The sequence below is a fragment of the Triticum urartu genome, chromosome 7A (assembly GCF_056163025.1).
Source record: "Triticum urartu cultivar PI428250 chromosome 7A, HENAU_Tu73, whole genome shotgun sequence".
Lineage (NCBI taxonomy): Eukaryota > Viridiplantae > Streptophyta > Magnoliopsida > Poales > Poaceae > Triticum > Triticum urartu.
Genome location: NC_141879.1, coordinates 252,106,631 through 252,127,961, shown reverse-complemented (window position 1 = coordinate 252,127,961; position 21,331 = coordinate 252,106,631).

Below are 21,331 nucleotides of genomic sequence, written 5' to 3'. Positions count from 1 at the left end.
ACATTTTGGACAAGCGTGTCCCTAAGCCATGGTTCCCCACTCCCATCCCATCCGCCCACCCATTCGTACACCGAGGCCGGCAAAACCCGCGAAGCCCCACACCCTCCTCCGTCCGCCACCCAGCCGGAGCCTCTTCCCCGACGACGTCGTCCACATCAACACCTCAACGTCCCTCATCCACAGTACCGGATGAGGATCCGTCAGCGATTTGGTCGTCCCGCCGGTTCAGCCACCCCGTCCTCCACCTCCAAGGAGCTGCCCCAATGTTCTCCTCGTCTTTTGTGCCACCTCCATTTCCACACCGTCGTCTTCACTTGCACCACCGGAAGAGCATCATCACCACCGTTTCCTCGGATGAAGCTGCGGCCTAATCGGCGCCACAAAAGAGGTTGTACACTAATCGCCGCATTTTCTTCTTGATTCGATCTCACGGTGCTGCCGGTGCTTGGTCCCGAGCCGACACGGCACGGCTCCATCCACGGCGGCGTCGCCGGCCACTTCCTCCACGACGTCGCTCCCTCGGCGGTGACATCCACATCAGTAGAAGCTGCTGCTGCTTTAGCTCTCGCTCGCGCTGCTGCTCTGCTCTTGCTCTCGGTCCCCCACCTAGTCTGCTCTTGCTTTTGCTCTTGCTCGCGCTGCTGCTCTTGCTTGTGATGCTGCTCCGATTTAGCTACACTTCAGTCGACTGAATCAACTTTTGGGTCAGTCGATTTTCAGGGGGTGGGGGGCTCGCCGGAGTTAAGGAAGAACGAGCCGCAGCTGGGAGGGGGGCTCACCGGAGAGGTACCCCACTATCTATCTTAGGGTTCAGGGTGGGGGCGGTGGTTGCCGGCGGTGGTGGGCGGTGGCGTGGGGATCGCCAGAGAAAAAGCTCGGCACTGGGGGGGCTACAAGGATGGCCCGGGCGGCGGCGGACCGGCGGTGGGGAGTGTTTTCGGGGTGGGCGGGGCGGCGCACCGCCGGCCACGGGGGGCGACTATTTGGCCGGTGCTGGCTGGCAGCTCAGGGGGTGGAGGTTGAAGATGAACTGCAGGCCCTTGATTTCGTATCCAACGGCTGCAAAATCGACTGACCAGAGATGAAAAAGTTAGTCGACTGACTTATAGCCTCACCTCTAGTGTGTTCAATTTCGACAGTAAAATTCAGTTTTGACAGCAAAATTTAGTTTCGACAGTTAAGTTCAGTTTCAATAGTTAAATTTAGTTTCGACAGTTAAGTTCAGAGATGAGCGGCTGATGTATACATCTAGCAGTTTGTGGTTATGTATTTTACGTCATCTATTGGAGATGCTATTAGAATTCCACTCAGGTTAACGTTGTCTCTCTTATCCTGCTTCAGCCTCGGCGTCGTACAACTCACTGGAGCTGCTCTAACGACGAAATCCTCCATCACAGTGGAGCAGTACCTTGGGCTCCTGCTCCAGACGCCTAAGATCTTCTTCCCCTCCTCCGACAGCCAAGTCAGCCGGAGCATCCTCACCGGCCAACCCATTCACGCTGAGATCGACATGGCTTCGCCAAAGAGGTTGTACACTTCTTGCGGTTTGACTAAATCTCACCATGCTTCTTTGCATCATCTGATCTTCCAATTCTTATGAACCAAACATCCAGATTGGCAGAAATCATGTGTTTTAAAATTCTCTGTTTTGCACATGCATTCCTATCCTATTCATGTCTATTTCCTATCCCTGCATTGTTAGAATCCTCAAATTCAAACAAGCCCTTACACAATTACTTCTGTTACAGATATGTGTCAAAGAAAATCTTGTGTGGTTTGTCCTGCTCCTGCGGTGCTGTGTTCCAGCCTAGCTCAGCTGCTCCAACGAAGGAAGGGTTCACCACAGCAGGGATCCGCTCTCCAGACTGTATTTCGCCGCCCCAGATCTTCTTCCCCGCCGCCGGCAGCCACGACAACTGCATTACCATCATCAACTGAGCAGATGACCTTGAGGACTACATGGGTCTGCAAGAGAGGTCGTACTCTTCCATGTCTGCTTATGTTATGCATCGCTTAATATGATGACATGCTACTTTATCCTCGTGTTCACACATTAGACTCTGACTCTGGTCCAAACTTATGCTGAAACTTGAGTTTTTAAATGGTTGTGGGGTACATATTGGGGCAGCAATCACTACTATTTGTCTATTATCTTGTTAATCTCGGGTGTCTACTATGAGTTTCATGTTGGGTGCAAACAAACCTTAAAGGATCCATTATCTTTATTTTTAACTAAAGCTATTGTTTGCCTGCTATCATTGGTTTTGGGTCTATCCACAGTTTGCTACCTTCACTCTGGATTTGTGCATGCACTCCTTACATAATCTCACAATGTTTTATTCCTATGCAGGTCAATTATTGTACACAATGGAACTTAACATGCAGAGAAAAAGAGACGAGCCTTGCGTGGCAATAAAATTTCATGCAGACGTCGCTCCATGGTGGGCGCAAAGGCAGCCCCCCTCCACCCATTTCGGATTGTAATCAAGAGGAAGATAACTGTTCTGAGCGGGACTCAGAAGCAGAAGACCACTCCTATTTACCCCATGAGGTCTTCGCTCTAACTTGGCATGCTGATATTGGCAATATCATACATATGGTGCCTTGCATTGCTTACTATATACATCAAAGATGTCATCTGCTTAGTTTAGACATGCTTTGTGTCAATGCCATCTGTTTAGTTTCTTTATCATATATGTGAATCATGCAATGCCATCTTGTTTAGCCAGGCATCATATATGTGAATTTTGCAATGCCACCCTGGTTAGCCAGTCATCTTATATGTGAATTATATCATGACATCATTTTTTTATTACGTGTTAAATTTGTCAACAATTTTAGTACATTCAATTACTCTTCCTGTGCATCAGCCATTCGGCACGGTCATGGAAAAATCTAGAGTGGAAACAAGGTCTTCAGAGCAGACAATGCTATCTGACGAAGCGCATGTCTTGCTGGTTACAGATAGCTCCTCAGAGGAGGATTCAGAGACAGGTGACCAGTCCTATTCCCCCCCCCCCCCGAGGTGCATGCTCTAACTTGGCAGGGTTATGTTGCTCATATCGTGCATATGGTATCTTGCATTGTTATGTCATTTGCTTAGTTTAGACATGATTTGTGTGAATGCCTCCTGTTTAGTGTCTAATTACCATATGTGTGAATTATGCAATGTCATCTTTTTGCAAGACATTATATATGTGAATTATGCAATGTTATCTTGTTGCAAGGCATTATATATGTGAATTATGCAATTAGCCAAGCGTCATATATGTGAATTATATCATGTCATCCTTTTTTGTATTCTAATTGCTTTTTTCGACAATGTTTGTATACTCAACTGCTCTTCCAATGCATCAGCCATTTGAAATGGTGATGGAGAAATCTGGAGTGAAAACAAGGTCTTTAGAGCAGACAATGCTACCTGGTGAAGCAGATATGTTGCTGGTTACAGATAGCTCTTCAGAGGAGGATTCAGAGGCAGATGACCAGTCCTATTACCCCCCTGAGGTGTATGCTCAAACTTGGCGGGGTTATATTACTCATATCATGCATATGTTGTATTACAATGCTTAGTTTTTACATCATATACATGATATTGAATGCATCTCCTTAGTTGACACATCATATATGTGATTGCCCTCTGCACACTTCCTTAGTATATAAATCATATATTTGAATTATATCATGCCATGATGTTTACATAGACAGCATGTATCTGAATTATGGCATGCCAACCCATATTATAAAGACATAATATAGGTATATCATCTCATCCTGTTCACATAGTCATCATATTTTGAATTATGTCATTCTATCTGTGAATTATATCATGCCATCTTGTTTCCATCGACGACAAGTTTGTGATTTATGGCATGCCAACCACTTTAATAGACACATCATATAGTTATATCATGTCATCCTGTTTACATAGTCATCATATTTTCAAGTATGTCATTCTATCCTATTTAGTTAGCCATCATACATGTGAAATTGTGTCATGCTATCCTGTTTAATTAGCCATCATATATTTGAAATTATGTCCTGCTATTCTGTCTGGTTAGACAACATAAATGTGAATTATTTCATGCCCTGTTTTCTTCCCTACTATCCATTGCACCTGTCTATCTTACAATGTATGTACATTCAATTACTTTTCTTGTTTATCAGCTATTTCAATTGGAGGGGGTGATGGCAGTATCTATGGGAGTAAAAACACGGTCTTCAGAAAAGATCGTGCTACCTGTCGAGGGAGATAGAACCACGGTTGTACTTGCCCAAGAACCAGCCCCACCACACATAACCCAGACTCACGCAGATTGTACCCCTACCCAGTTGGACAGAGAACCAGCTACACCCCTTCTAACCCCAACCCCAGCAGATAGTAACCCAGTTCCCGTTGACACAACACCGTCTCAACCACAGAGCACCCAAACACGAGCAATTAGTAAGGCAACTACAGTGCCCACAGCATGAGGACCACCACTCCGAACCCCAAGTTGTTCTCAGGTCAGGTTCCATAGCTATGGTTCATACTACTTTGTTCTTTAACGTGTTTGCTGTTGTAACTTGCTCTATGTTGATTTTAGTTTCAATTGAATAAACAGTTATGTTCTCATGCCATGCACATTACAAGTGTTGTTGTTGTTGTGTAGTTTCCTACACTTATATTTTGTCTATGCTGTTTTGTCTTAAATAGATATGATTCGAACTGTATCTATCTTGATTTGGCAACATAAACTAGAATGATATAGACCATACAGTGACCATACTACATAGATATATGTTTGTTTCATGTTGTTATCCTGTCCACCTTACTACTGAACTAGTTTACCAAAATGAGTTTCATACACTACATTGTAAATCTGTGATGTGTTTGTTTGTTTCTACTTTAGAACACGGATAAAATATTGGAGAAGAGTACCCCATTATGCAATAGTAAAGGAAGTAATGCAGATCAGGTTCAAGATAGTGAGACATCCCTGTTGTTCTCCAAGAAAGCTGATAAAAACTATATTGAATACACTGAGACAACCCCAAAGTCATGTCTTGATGTAGTGTTCGACTTACTGGCTACTACTGGTGGCACCAGCTCTTCGAACTTGCTGCCTGAATCAGTTCGACTTCTTGAGTCTCAACTTCAAGTTGAAAGACATCAATCAAATGTTATGCGACAGGAAGCCGAAGGACTGAGGAAGTCCCTGCAGAATTCAGATGCATGCTTACTGGTGCAACAGCAAGTGCTGGAGGATTTAGCGCCAAACAAGAGAAACTTAATAAGCTTGCTAAGCATGTTGCCAGCATTATGGGTACCCAAGATATTGTTTCTTGAGCTCTTCTGAAGTGGTTTCAGTTCTGGACTTGTTTTGCTGCGGCGTTTATATGCTGCTTTGTTCCCTATATTTGCACTTGTGGTGAACTTTGATGCCCAGTGGACGTAATATGTGTAATAGCCATGATAGCCTAGCGTAAGTTGCTTGCTTATTTATTTCCGTTGTCTTGTTTATTTATTTTCTTGTAGTCTGCAGTTCTTTTTCCGCGGTTTGCTAGTGGCCGCAATGACCTATTTTTTAAAACTAGGCCACATTAACAATGGGCTACATGGGCCTCCTATGGGCTGTAGAAACAATCGGCCTTCTACGGGGCATAGACACAATAGGCCTTCTATGGGTCGTATCATCAATGGGCCTTCTACGGGTTGTATGATCGGTTGGCCAAACATGGGCCAATAACAGACCACCTTATGGCCATAAATGGGCTAGAGTTGAAATCGTCCGTTCATGGGACGACCATAACGGGCCGTCGTTAATAGGCCGTATTCGATGACGCTATGAAAACGTCCCAACGTATTAACGGGCCACAAACGGGCCGACTGTAACCATGGGTTGTATTTGGCCTGCAAGCAGAAAATGACAGTAATGGGCCGAAAGTAAACGAATGCTGGAAATGAGTCGAAGAATAAATGGGCTCTGAGAAGGCCGAAAGACAACATGGGCTGGAAACGGCACAACGGAATAATGGGCCGTTAATAGGTATAAAGTGATACACTGTTCATTACGGGCCAGTTTTACCATGGGCCGTTATTGGGCCGAGGGTTACTAAGGGCCTCATATGGGCCAAAAGACGTCATGGGCCATACATGGGCCGGAAGTTAAAACGAGCTGCAATTATATTGGACGGCCCAGATGACGCTACTCGGCCTAATTCGGATAGGCCGTAAACGGGCCCTGGGTTAGCGGGCTGTAAATGGGCTATATGCGAACATGCCGTTAACAGGCTTGCCGTGGGCTGGGCCGCCACCTTTTGACCAAGTCAAACGGGCCGGCCTTTTCACAGGAATGGGCCTCTGTTGGGCCATGCCACGTGTCGACGTATCATAGGTGCTTTGGGTCCAATGAGTGGATGACATCTGTCCCAATGGTGAGCCGACACGTGTTTCCTCCAGCCAATGATGATTTTACACGTGGAAAATCCCCATTGGTTGGGGCTGTTAACGGGTTATCGGATCCAAAACCGGACCCGATAGCTTAACGATGTTCCGTTACGGTGGATGCCACGTGTCGGTCACCCTTGACGAAAGCACTTCTATGACGCGTGATTTATCGTCATGGAAGTGGACACTTCTGTGATGATAATTTTGGTAATGTCATGGAACACTTCTACGACAGCAGAGGTATGACTATCTTGATTTTGTCATAAATTTGTCATGCATGTACATGCATGACAGAAAACGTGACCTACTGTGACAAACACGTATCATCACGGAAGTGTATTTTTTTGTAGTGTCAAAAGGCTATAATGGGTTGGTTCTGAATCTTGCAAGCTGGGAATCAATGAGATGTGTAGGCATCTTTGTTGTACTTATTATTTGAATATTATTTGTTGGTTCTGAATCTTGCAAGCTGGGAATCAATGAAATGTATAGGCATCTTTGTTGTACTTATTATTTGAATCTTATTTGTTGGTTCTGAATCTGGCAAGCTGGGAAACACGGCATGATGATGCAGAGGACAGCAACCATAACAAACAGTTCAAACTTGGTAGTATTATGTGTGTGAAAATGCGACAAATGTGTTGATCGTGTGCGTCCTGAGAATAATAATTCTAATTGTTGTGCATGTAGATTTTGTGGCACTGATAGAATGAGCCAATGCATTGCTTGTTTTAAGAATAAATATCTATTAAAGCTAATTAAATTTAAGTAAAGTGAGCACTAACACTTGTTATTACAGTACCAATACAGACCCGCTCGTGAACCGACATGTGGCCGGAATAGGTTTCTTAATGGAGGTGTTTGAATGCGCCGAGGGTGCATGTTCTGCTTGGCGTGCAGCGGGCGAGGGAGGGGTAGTAACTGTTGTCACATGTACACACTCAGTTTACTATTGAATTCAGTTCCCCAAGAGTTGAAAACGAATTGTTGTCGCCGACTACCCACTCGTTCACTTGAAGAGACTCCAATGGCGATCCGAGGGGTGAGCCTTCTAGATATGGACTTCAGTAAGGAGTTTACCTTTGAGTTCTCCATTCAGTCCCATGGCTGCACCAAGTTGAATATGATGTACACCAATGATCCGGGCTCGATGAAGCTCTGCCTCGCCGAGTTCAAGAAGTACCTACAGGACGAGAAAGCACAAGGTCGCCGGACTAGACCTTGTGCCCATCCGTTCATCTCCTGACAGGGACCAGCGGATCGCCGTCACCTAGGTACGCGTGCGGGACGAGGTTCTCATCTACCACTTCTGTAGGGCCATCAGAGGTTCTAGAGCATTTGCCCGTTTCATTGGCAGCGCAGACTACACCTTCGCTACGATGGAGAGAAGGAAGAATGCGATGATTCGGCCATCTGGTGCAACAAGCTTGTTGACAATTAGAAGCAATACAAGATCATCGGCAACGGGCAGGAGAATGAATCCATGGTTGACCTCGCCGAGACCACCATCGGTCCCTGCTACGTCAACATGAAAGAAGACAACGATACCAAGGACCTGAACACGTTGGAGGTACCTCTGAATCTAGCCTACATAACCTATGCGGCCAAGGACGCATACGCATGCTACGACATGTATAGGCGGATCTTGGACATGAGGGTGTGTCTGCTTCCCATAACCATCGGGTACAGGATAGCTGCAGCGTCATGATCAAGCATGCAGGAAGGTCAAGATGTTGTACTTTATCTGTTTAAACACCTTTATCATCTGATGGTTTCATGCATTAGCCTATGTGTCGTAATTATCTATTTTGTCCGAAATATTTCTTCTAAGAACCCATTAACTTGTTTGCTTTTTTAGTGGCTATTTGCTTATGTATGTAACTAGTTCACTCAGCTGCCGTGCTTTGAATATCCTTCCTCCCAACATATTCCCCTTCTCAGGTGGATCCAACAGGTCTCTTACATAGACATGTGCGACCAACCACATATCCATTTGTATTTCTTTATTTTGTTCAATCTTTCGTTCTCTTCCTATACAGCGGCTGGTAATCATAGCTTATGGTGTTGGCCAGGCCATCCCTCTACTCCCACACATTGTCCGGCGGCAGTAGCTCCACCTGCCCACCCTGCACCCGAACAAGTCAACCCTCGTACTCCCCTTCGCTCTGGTTCGTTCGGTCCGAGTTCTCGATGTCGTTCTCCGTCTTGGTGCTCATGCCGCGGCGCCACCGTCTGTTGTTCCCAACATGGTTAGCAAATCAAGAGGAATCGGGAGACAACTGTTCATCGTGAGGCTGATAGTCCCAGGCCCATCAGGTCCATGGCCTAGGTTTTGTTGTTTAACATGGGCAGCCCACGACATGTTTCAACTTTTTTTGGATCTAGCAGGTATCAAGCGGCCTCTGGGCCTCCCAGCCTAGCTTTTCTATAACATCAGTAGCCCAAGTTATGTTTGTTTTTTCAAGACGACGCACAGCTCAGTTCTATTTTTCTTTAAGAATGCAAAATTGAACATATGTTTTCCCTTCTATAATAGTATATATATATATATATAGTATTTTATTACATATATATAATAGAAACAACATAAGGTTCCGTTAAACTTGTCATTCGTCCAACCATTTTATAGACCTTCCCACTTCCTTCATTTTTCGTTTTCATTAATCCTATATCAGAATTTTCTCCCACTTTCTTTTTCGATGTAAACCGAGTTTGCTCCGAGTACTTTTCCCTAGAACCAACTCAACTGTCCCACGTCTAGCCTAAAAATAGTAATACCCCATGTCAATTAATATGATATTTTATTTCGTAAATTGAAAGTTCTTACAAAATAAAAATAATAATTGTTTATATATAACTTGGCAAGTTAACTCCTAGTGATTGCGTACATAAGCTTGCAAAGATTTTACTGACCAATGCAATAATAGACGTGCAATCATGTGTTTATGTTTTTATAACATTTCTCCGACCAGCCCAACATGATATTTTCACCCAGCCCAACAAGTGCGCAGATTTCAAGAGAAAAATGTAAATGGGCTTTAAATTCTACCATAATATATAAACAGGTTGCATGGATGCTACATCATTGCTTCACCCAGCCCAACAAATGGACTAAAAAACCAAATGGACTGGCTGACATGTGGGCCAGTAGGTCGAAGCCTAAGCACTTTCGCAAAAAATAAAAATACAAATGTCGATGCCTAAGCAAGGCTTCGGATTTACATCCAACGGTCGGCATTCTTCTTCAATCTCTTGTCTTCTTCCACCTGCGCTGCCGGGGCCGCCCGCTCCAGCCTCCGGCGTCCAGCGGCACTGTTTTGCGTGCCTCGCAGCTAAACACTACCCCGCCAATGGCCAGGCCATCCCTCCACTCCTCCGCACCTCCTGTTATTCTCTGTCGAGTGTAGGTCCACCCCGAACCCGAGCCAGTCAAGTTTCCCACTCCTCTCCCTCTGTAACTCCACTGCCGCGTCTTCCCCATCTCCGGGGCATTCCAGTTTGGGGCCTCGCCATCGTCCAGGGGCTTGGTGCGGGGTGTGGTCAACGTGGTAAACAAACGAGAGTCATCGGAAGTTGACTGTACGTAGAGAGGCTAACAGTGGGGACGCACCACGCCCATGGACGCATGCATGCAACTGCATCCTTTTTACACTAAAAATAATGTTTTCTCCCCCTGACAGCTAGGACCGACCAGCTACATCTTTGCATGCAAAGAAGTCCGTCCTTATTACGGGCAAAAAACATGATTCTTTCCCCTGACAGCTGGGACCCACCAGCTATCTCTTCGCACGCAAGGAAGTGCGTCCTTATCCTCCCTGACAGCTGGGACCCTCCCGGTCGAAGCGTACGTAGCGTTGTCTATGTACATACCAGTCAATCGGTCTATCTGCCACGATGAACCGTGGCCGAGTAAGGAGCGGTAGCAGTTCAGGCAGTCCAGTCAAAACCGTGTACACGTACGTACAGCCAGATGCCAAAAAATATGGCCACGTATGTATATATGGGCGGGGTCTCAAACGCCTACTCACGCATACGTACGGCCAGGGCTCGTGTACATGGAGACGAAGTGATGGCGTCCTTTTCATCGGCAGCCAGCCGGCTGGGTCGGAACGGAGAAACTGCATCGTCGTATTCATCAGGAGCCAACCGGCTTGGATAGAACATCCGATCAAAACAAGGCCTGGCGTACCACAGAATGGAGGAAATGGCGTTGTGTTCGACTGCCTACGGTCGAAACGGGATCCTGTTCACTGGGAGGGGTGTGGCATACCGCAAAATGGAGGAAATGGACTTCTCTTGGACCTCCTACGGTCGAAACAGGATTCTGCTGATTGGGAGGGGTGTGGCGTACCGCAAAACGGAGGAAACAGACTTGTGTTGGAGCGCTACGGTCGAAACTAGGGTCCTGTTCATCGGGAGGGGTGTGGTGTACCGCAAAACCGGACTCCACGGGCTATTGTTCATCTCCACCGTTGACCTCCTCCAACCTCCATGGGCTACTGTTCATCCATCGTCGTCCTCCTCCAGCCTCCAACTGCGACTGTTCATCCAGCCTCCACTGCTCCTCCACCGGCTACTGTTCAACCACCCCTCTCCACAGGGTCCTGTTCAACCACCCCTCCATGGGCTACTGTTCATTTAGCCCTCCACCGGCTACTGTTCAACCAGCCCTCCATGGGGTCGTCCTGTTCATCCAGCCCTCCACGGGGTCCTGTTCATCCATCCCCAACTAGCTCGATCGGGGTCCTGTTGATCCAGCGGCAGCGGCCTCTACTACCACGGGGTCCTATTCATTGAACCCCCCACCGGGAACTATTCATCCAACCCCAAGCAACGCTCATTGTTCATCAAGAGGTAACAGGTTCGATCGGCTTCAGTTAGCAGCAATAGCGGAGGAATCGCTCGATCAGGTTCAGTTAATAGCCAGATCGATCGATCGATTGGGTTCAGTAATGCGTAGCCTGCAGTGCAATCGCTCAAGTTCAGTTAGAGACCAACTCCTCGGACCCACGCGCGTACGTGTACGAGAGAAATGCACATCGCTCGGCCCCAGACCACCCATCATAACTGGGAACTTCATACGTCCATTTTGCATCATGCTTTTATATCGATATTTATTGCATTATGGGCTGTTATTACACATTATGTCACAATACTTATGCCTATTCTCTCTTATTTTACAAGGTTTACATAAAGAGGGAGAATGCCGGCAGCTGGCATTCTGGGCTGGAAAAGGAGCAAATATTAGAGACCTATTCTGCACAGCTCCAAAAGTCCTAAAACTTCACGGAAGACGTTTTCAGAATATATAAAAAATTCTGAGCGCAAGAAGTTCACCAGGGGGGCACACCTTGCCCACGAGGGTGGGAGGCGTGCCCTACCCCCTTGGGCGTGCCTCCCTACCTCGTGGCCCCCCTGGTGGCCCTCCGATGTCCATCTTGCGCGATATGAAGTCTTTCAATGAGGAAAAAATAATAAGCCATCTTCTCGGACGAAACTCCGCCACCACGAGGCGGAACCTTGGCGGAACCAATCTAGGGCTCTGGCGGAGCTGTTCTGCCAGGGAAACTTCCCTCCGGGAGGGGGAAATCATCGCCATCGTCATCACCAACGCTCCTCTCATCGGGAGAGCGCAATCTCCATCAACATCTTCACCAGCACCATCTCCTCTCAAAACCCTAGTTCATCTCTTGTATCCAATTCTTGTCTCTAATTCTGGGATTGGTACCTGTGGGTTGCTAGTAGTGTTAATTACTCCTTGTAGTTGATGCTAGTTGGTTTATTTGGTGGACCATCATATGTTCAGATCCTTTGTGCATATTAATACCCCTCTGATTATGAACATGAATATGCTTTGTGTGTAGTTACGTTTGTTCCTGAGGACATGGGAGAAGTCTTGCTATTAGTAGTCATGTAAATTTGGTATTCGTTCGATATTTGATGAGATGTATGTTGTCTCTCGTCTAGTGGTGTTATGTGAACGTCGACTACATAACACTTCACCATTATTTGGGCCTAGAGGAAGGCATTAGGAAGTAATAACTAGATGATGGGTTGCTAGAGTGACAGAAGCTTAAACCCCAGTTTATGCGTTGCTTCGTAAGGGGCTGATTTGGATCCATATGTTTCATGCTATGGTTAGGTTTACCTTAATACTTTTGTTGTAGTTGCGGATGCTTGCAATAGAGGTTAATCATAAGTGGGATGCTTGTCCAAGTAAGGACAGTACCGAAGCACCGGTCCACCCACATACCAAATTATCAAAGTACCGAACACGAATCATATGAACGTGATGAAAACTAGCTTGACGATATTCCCATGTGTCTTCGGGAGCGCTTTTATCTATATAAGAGTTTGTCTAGGCTTGTCGTTTGCTACAAAAAGGATTGGGCCACCTTGCTGCACTTTATTTACTTTTGTTACCTGTTGCTCGTTACAAATTATCCTATCACAAAACTATCTGTTACCTCTTATTTTAGTACTTGCAGAGAATACCTTGCTGGAAACCGCTTATCATTTCCTTCTACTCCTCGTTGGGTTCGACACTCTTACTTATCGAAAGGACTATGATAGATCCCCTATACTTGTGGGTCATCAAGACTCTTTTCTGGCGCCGTTGTCGGGGAGTGAAGCGCCTTTGGTAGGTGGAATTTGGTAAGGAAAATTTATATAGTGTGCTGAAATTTACTGTCACTTGTTACTATGGAAAGTAATCCTATGAGGGGCTTGTTCGGGGTATCTTCACCCCGACCAGTAGAGCAAAGAGTTTCTCCTCAACCTACTGAACCTACTGAAAATGAAAATGAAAATGAAAATGTCTGCTTTGAAATTCCTTTGGGTATGATAGAAAAACCGCTAGATAATCCTTTTGCAGGAGACGGAACAATGCATCCTGATGAGCACATAATATATATGGATGAAGTTCGTGGATTATTTAAGCTTGCAGGTGTACCCGGAGATGTTAAGAAGAAGGTCTTCCCTTTATCTTTGAAGGAAGATGCATTAACATGGTATAGGCTATGTGATGATACGGGGTCATGGAACTACAAACGATTGAAATTGGAATTTCATCAGAAGTTTTATCCTATGCATCTTGTTCATCCTGATCGCAATTATATATATAATTTCATCGCTCAAGCTTGGGGGAGGCTTAAATCAATCTTTACCCTAATAATAAAGGGGCTATTGCTTCTTCCTCCTAAATTTTCGTCCGTTTCGTGTGTCCCATAAATTTTTGTTTTGTCCGTCGTACGTCAGATCAGACTCGATCGAGTCGCTCGATCTTTTATAAATCGATGTCCTGGTTTCCAAGCCCACTCAAAGGTGAACAGCCCACCTAATTTTTCGGCCCGCTCAGCCGAACAATGAAAAAGTAATCGAAGGTGAACAACCCGCCTATTTTTCTGGCTCACCCAGCCCAACAGTGCACGGAATTGAACTCGCAGCATCACGCCTAACAACTCATGATACAACCAACTAAGCTAGATAATCCCACATCGCTCCCTTCAATCCAAGCTTCGTAATTTAAAAAGATATTCGAGTTTCCTGGGTATCAAGGAACAATTTCGGGAATCAATAATAAGGAAGGAAATGAGTTGTCTGGATAAGGAAGGAAAAGAGGGGAAATTAAGGATGGAAAGAGGGATTTCAAGTTTGTGACAGAAAAGAAAAGGAAAGAGTGGAATAGTTAAAAATGATAAGGAAGCAAATGGAATTGAATCCAAAGTCACAGAGAAAAGAAAAGGCAAGAGGGGGCCGGGGTAGGTATATAAGGAAGCAAATAGAATCCAAAAAATAAAAAAATAAAAGAGATTGAATCTTGCTACTGAAACAAAAAGGAAAGAAGAGGGATTTCGGTCTTGAAGACGGAGGAACGGTGCAGCTGCGCCTATGCTCAAGAGGGAGAGGACGTGATGCGTGTATATACGTGAGTTGGAAGCACATGCACAGTGGGGACGAGACGCCGGGCTCCATGCATGTCTGCTCCGCTCTCATGGAAGTTTTTAATTAGAAGCCACTCCTTTTAGTTCTAAAACACCTCTGATTTTAATATTTTTTCTGCTGAAAGACCGATTCGTCTTGGACTTGATGCAGAGCGAGCGATCCATCTACAACTTGGAGTAGATCAAAGGACTTGGAGCTGAGCGATATCGATGGAAGCTTTCACGTTCGGCTTCAATCTAGAAACGCTGCCCACTTTCAAGCTGATGAAAGTTAGTTTTCTTTGAAATATGAAAAGTTTGTGTTGATGCATTTCTTTACAAAAAATTGGCATTACTCTTGTCTTGCCTATTAGTAAGCTTGTGAATTTATTAGAGTGTCCACTAATATAAAAACAATATTTTGACGTATTCAAGCAATCTCCACTATCCAAATGCCTATACAGTAATTAATGGTGTATATCTAGCACGTACTATGTTCGACCAATGATGTCAAGTTGCATGGCATAAAATCTATTCAGGCCGTGGCATCATTAGTGACAATAAATAATGTTATTTCTTCCTATTATACTTTTAAATTTATGTACGCACTAATAATATGAAGTTTGTGTTTCACCCACATCAATTGACTCAGGATCATGTTTCATGTTCCGAACTACCGTCTTAAATAACCCTACAATAAATCGGTCCATTGTTATTGTCATCAGCAACATGTGTCCCGTGACCCAGTTATCGACTTTGCCACCACTTATTCATAGCAACATGCATTTCCTCAGTAGTAAAGCACATGTCTCCGAGCCTGATTCACGTCCCTTGAAGTCTTCTGTTGCAACGCACGGGCATATGTGCTAGTGTTATATTCATGCCCCAATCATGAGCTCTCAAGAGAGATGATTATTCAAAATTTATATGCTCAGCTTTCTGATAACAATCGCACCATGCTCGATACTTCTTGTGCTAGCTCTTTTATGACGAAGACTATTAAATTCAAATGGGATTTATTGGAAAGAATTAAACACAACTCTGAAGATTGGGACCTCGACGAAGGTAAGGAGTCAGGTATGACACCTAAGTTTGATTGTGTTAAATCTTTTATGGATAACGATGTTTTCCATAAATTTAGTACTAAATATGGACTTGACTCTGAAATAGTAGCTTCTTTCTGTGAATCTGTTGCTACTTATGTTGATCTCCACAAGGAGAAGTGGTTTAAATATCATCCTCCCATAGAAGTAAAAGTAGCTGCACCTATTAAGGTTGAAGAAAAGGCTATCACTTATAATGATCCTATTGTTCCTACTTCTTATGTTGAGAAACCATGTTTCCCTGTTAGGATAAAGGATCATGCTAAAGCTTCAACTGTGGTTCATAAAAGGAATATTAAAACTCATACATCTTCTGAGCAAATTAAAGTTGAACCTGATATTGCTATTGTTAAAGATCTCTTGTCTGATAATATTGATGGGCATGTTATTCATTTCCTTGATGAGACTGCTAGAATTGCTAAACCTTGTGCTAAAGTTAAAAACAGACCTGTGGTAGGCATCCCTGTTATTCCTGTTAAAATAGGAGATCATTGTTATCATAGCTTATGTGATATGGGTACTAGTGCTAGTGCAATACCTTACGACTTAGATAAAGAAATTATGCATGATATTGCACCTGCTGAGATAGAAGATATTGATGTCACAATTAAACTTGCCAATAGAGATACTATTTCACCAATGGGAATTGTTAGAGATGTTGAAGTCTTGTGTGGCAAAACTAAATATCCTGCTGATTTTCTTGTTCTTGGTTCCCCACAAGATAGCTTTTGTCCCATTATATTTGGTAGACCCTTCTTGAACACTGTTAATGCTAGGATAGATTGCAAAAAGGATGTTGTTACTATCGGTTTAGATGATATGTCTCATGAATTTAATTTCTCCAAATTTAGTAGACAACACTGTGAAGAAGAATTACCTAGTAAGGATGAAATTAGTGGTCTTGCTTCTATTGCCATACCTCCTAGTGATCCTTTAGAACAATATTTGCTAGACCTTGAAAATGATATGTTTATGAATGAAAGAAGGGAAATAGATGAAGTATTCTTTAAATAGGAACCTATTCTGAAACACAATTTGCCTGTTGAAATCCTAGGGGATCCTCCTCCACCCAAGGGTGATCCGGTGTTTGAGCTTAAACCGTTGCCTGATACTCTTAAATATGCTTATCTTGAGAGAAAAAAGATATACCATGTTATTATTAGTGCTAACCTTTCAGAGCATGAGGAAGAGATATTATTGAAAACTCTGAAGAAGCACCGTGCTGCTATTGGGCATACTCTTGATGATCTTAAGGGAAATAGTCCCACTCTATGTCAACATAAAATAAATTTGGAAGAAGATGCTAAACCAGTTCGTGATCATCAACGACGGCTGAATCCTAAAATGAAAGAAGTGGTAAGAAAGGAAATACTAAAGTTCCTTGAGGCAGGTATAATCTATCCCATTGCTGATAGTCAGTGGATAAGTCATGTCCATTGTGTCCCTAAGAAGGGAGGTATTACTGTCGTTCCTAATGATAAAGATGAATTGATTCCTCAAAGAATTATTACAGGTTATAGGATGGTAATTGATTTCCGTAAATTAAATAATAAAGCCACTAAAAAGGATCATTACCCCTTACCTTTTATCGATCAAATGCTAGAAAGATTATCCAAACATACACATTTTTGCTTTCTAGATGGTTATTCTGGTTTCTCTCAAATACATGTGTCAGCCAAGGATCAATCAAAGACTACTTTTACTTGCCCTTTTGGTACTTTTGCTTATAGGTGTATGCCTTTTGGTTTATGTAATGCACCTGCTACCTTTCAAAGATGTATGATGGCTATATTTTCCAACTTTTTTGAAAAGATTTGTGAGGTTTTCATGGACGATTTCTCCATCTATGGATCTTCTTTTGATGATTTCTTGAGAAACCTTGATCGAGTTTTACAGAGATGTGAAGAAACTAATCTTGTCTTGAATTGGGAAAAGTGCCACTTTATGGTTAATGAAGGTATTGTCTTGGGGCATAAAGTTTGTGAAAAAGGTATTGAAGTTGATAAAGCCAAGGTTGACGCTATTGAAAAGATGCCATGCCCCAAGGACATCAAAGGTGTAAGAAGTTTCCTTGGCCACGCCGGATTTTATAGGAGGTTCATTAAGGACTTCTCAAAAATTTCTTGGCCTCTAATAAATTTATTACAAAAAGATATACCATTTGTCTTTGATGATGATTGTGTAGAAGCATTTGAAATACTTAAGAAAGCATTGATCTCTGCACCTATTGTTCACCCACCTGATTGGAATTTACCCTTTGAAATTATGTGTGACGCTAGTGATTATGCTGTAGGTGCTGTTCTAGGGCAAATAGTTGATAAGAAATTAAATGTTATTCAATATGCTAGTAAAACCCTAGACAATGCTCACAGAAATTATGCTACTACTGAAAAAGAATTCTTAGCAGTTGTATTTTCTTGTGATAAGTTCAGACCTTATATTGTTGATTCTAAAGTAACTATTAACACTGATCATGCTGCTATTAAATATCTTATGGAAAAGAAAGATGCTAAACCTAGACTTATTAGATGGGTTCTCTTGCTACAAGAATTTGACTTACATATTGTTGATAGAAAGGGAGCTGAGAACCCCGTTGCAGACAACTTGTCTAGGTTAGAAAATGTGCTTGATGACCCACTACCTATTGATGATAGCTTTCCTGATGAGCAATTAAATGTCATAAATGCTTCTCATACTGCTCCATGGTATGCTGATTATGCTAATTACATTGTTGCTAAGTTCATACCACCTAGTTTCACATACCAGCAAAAGAAAAAGTTCTTTTATGATTTGAGGCACTACTTTTGGGATGACCCACATCTTTATAAAGAAGGAGTAGATGGTGTTATTAGACGTTGTGTACCTGAGCATGAACAGTAACAGATCCTACGCAAGTGTCACTCCGAAGCTTATGGAGGACACCATGCTGGAGATAGAACTGCACACAAGGTATTGCAATACGGTTTTTATTGGCCTACTCTCTTCAAGGATGCCCATAAGTTTGTCTTATCTTGTGATGAATGTCAAAGAATTGGTAATATTAGTAGACGTCAAGAAATGCCTATGAACTAATCACTTGTTATTGAACCATTTGATGTTTGGGGCTTTGACTATATGGGACCTTTTCCTTCCTCTAATGGATATACACATATTTTAGTTGCTGTTGATTACATTACTAAGTGGGTAGAAGCAATTCCAACTAGTAGTGCTGATCATAACACTTCTATTAAAATGCTTAAAGAAGTTATTTTTCCAAGATTTGGAGTCCCTAGATATTTAATGACTGATGGTGGTTCACATTTTATTCATGGTGCTTTCCGTAAAATGCTTGCTAAGTATGATAGTAATCATAGAATTGCATCTCCTTATCACCCTCAGTCTAGTGGTCAAGTAGAATTGAGTAATAGAGAGCTCAAATTAATTTTGCAAGAGACTGTCAATAGGTCTAGAAAGAATTGGTCCAAGAAACTTGATGATGCATTATGGGACTATAGAACTGCATATAAAAATCCTATGGGTATGTCTCCGTATAAAATGGTTTATGGAAAAGCATGTCACTTACCTCTAGAACTAGAACACAAGGCATATTGGGCTATTAAAGAGCTCAATTATGATTTTAAACTTGCCGATGAGAAGAGGTTATTTGATATTAGCTCACTCGATGAATGGAGAACCCAAGCCTACGAAAATGCCAAGTTGTTTAAAGAAAAAGTTAAAAGATGGCATGATAAAAGGATACAAAAGCGTGAATTTAATGTAGCTGATTATGTATTGCTATACAACTCTCGTTTAAGATTTTTTGCACGAAAACTTCTCTCTAAATGGGAAGGTCCTTACGTTATCGAAGAGGTCTATCGTTCCGGTGCCATAAAAATCAACAACTTCGAAGGCATGAATCCGAAGGTGGTGAACGGTCAAAGACTCAAACATTATATCTCAGGTATTTGAAACCAATGTTATTGAAACCATAACCCCGGAGGAATACATAAGGCACACTTTCCGGAACGTTTCAGACTCCGAAAAGGAATAGGTATGTGGTACAGTAAGTAAACCGACTCCAAAACAGTTTTTAAGGCAATATTTCTCCGTTTTGGAATATTTAGAAAAATAGAAAAATAAGAAGCAGTCCGGGAAGGACACGAGGCGTCCACGAGGGTGGAGGGTGCGCCCTACCCTACTTGGTGCGCCCCCTACCTCGTGGGCACCTCGTGCGCTCTCCGAACTCCGTTTTCTTACACAATATGTATTTTGGTCGGTAAAAGTTCATTATATAATCTCCCGGAGGTTTTGACTCCCGTATCACGCAAAAATCTCCTTCCTTTGTTTCGAGCTATTTTTCTGACAGATCCAGGTCGTCATGTCGTCTTCAAGTGCCCCCAAGGACCAGTTCTTCGAGAAGGTCATCAACCCCTACCTCGCGGAAGTTCTACAACACCCTCCAACCATCGAGATGCGTGAGGGGTTGTTGCACATCCACGATGTTGAGGGACTAAGGAAGATCGGAAGCACGGAGGCAAGGCTCAAGGCATTGGAGCAAGAAGTTTTCAGGTGTCAGGAGATGGTGGAGCGTGGACTCGATTCCAATCACATTATGATCACGGAGTTCACCAACAACCACAAGCTGGACGTCAAGGACATTGGGGAGGCGATCTTCAAGCTTCATGAGAAAATCGAGCACCTCCAAGCCCAGATCTATGACCTGCAAAATCAAAACTGTGAGTATGAATACAGATTTAAGAGGATGAGTTTGGCTGTAGATTTGAGGTTTCAGGAGACTCGATCATCCTTCTATGATGGTGAGCCTATTCCTTGGAAGAAGGACAACAAGCCTATGCCATCAACAAAACCATCACCTTCTCCACCAACCAAGAAGAATTGAGTATCTGGTATGGGCACTCCCTTGGCAACTGCCAAGCTTGGGGGAGTGCCCCGGTATCGTATCACCATCACTTTTATCTTTACCGTTTTTCTTAGTTCGATCCTTTTGGTAATATCTTGATCTAGTAGAATAAAGTTTATGGCATGATCTAGTTTTGAGTTTTGATTTATGATCCCTCTATGTAATCGAGTCCGTGAGCTATATACAATAAAGATTAGTGTTGAGTCAAGGGCTTGACTATTTTGCCATGATCCTAAGTGAATAAAAGAAAAGAGAAAGATATAAAAAGAAACAAAGAGATCACATGGATATTATGGAGAGTAATGAGCTCAGATTGAAAAAGTATAATGAATAAAAGTTGTTGAGAGTTGACAAACAAAGTTTTGGTCATTGTTGCAATTAATAGGAAGTAATAAAGAAAGAGAGGTCTTCACATATAAATATACTATCTTGGACACCTTTTATGATTGTGAGCACTCATTAAAATATGACATTTTAAAGAGTTTATGTTGGACAAGGAAGACAACATAATGGGTTATGTTTTCTTACATCTGAGATAAATTATATTGTCATGGATCATCCAACATTGTTGAGCTTGCCTTTCTCCCTCATTCTAGCCAAATTCATCGCACCAAGTAGAGATATTACTTGTGCTTCCAAATACCCTTAAACCAGTTTTGCCATGAGAGTCCACCATACCTACCTATGGATTGAGTAAGATCCTCCAAATAAGTTGTCATCGGTGCAAGCAATAAAAATTTCTCTCTAAATATGTATGACTTATTAGTGTAGGAAAAATAAGCTTTATATGATCGTGTGATATGGAAGAAATAAAAGTGACAAACTGCATAATAAAGGTCCATATCACAAGTGGCAATATAAAGTGATGTTCTTTCGCATTAAGATTTTATGCATCCAACCATAAAAGCGCATGACAACCTCTGCTTCCCTCTGCGAAGGGCCTATCTTTTACTTTTATCTCCTACCTTGCATAAGA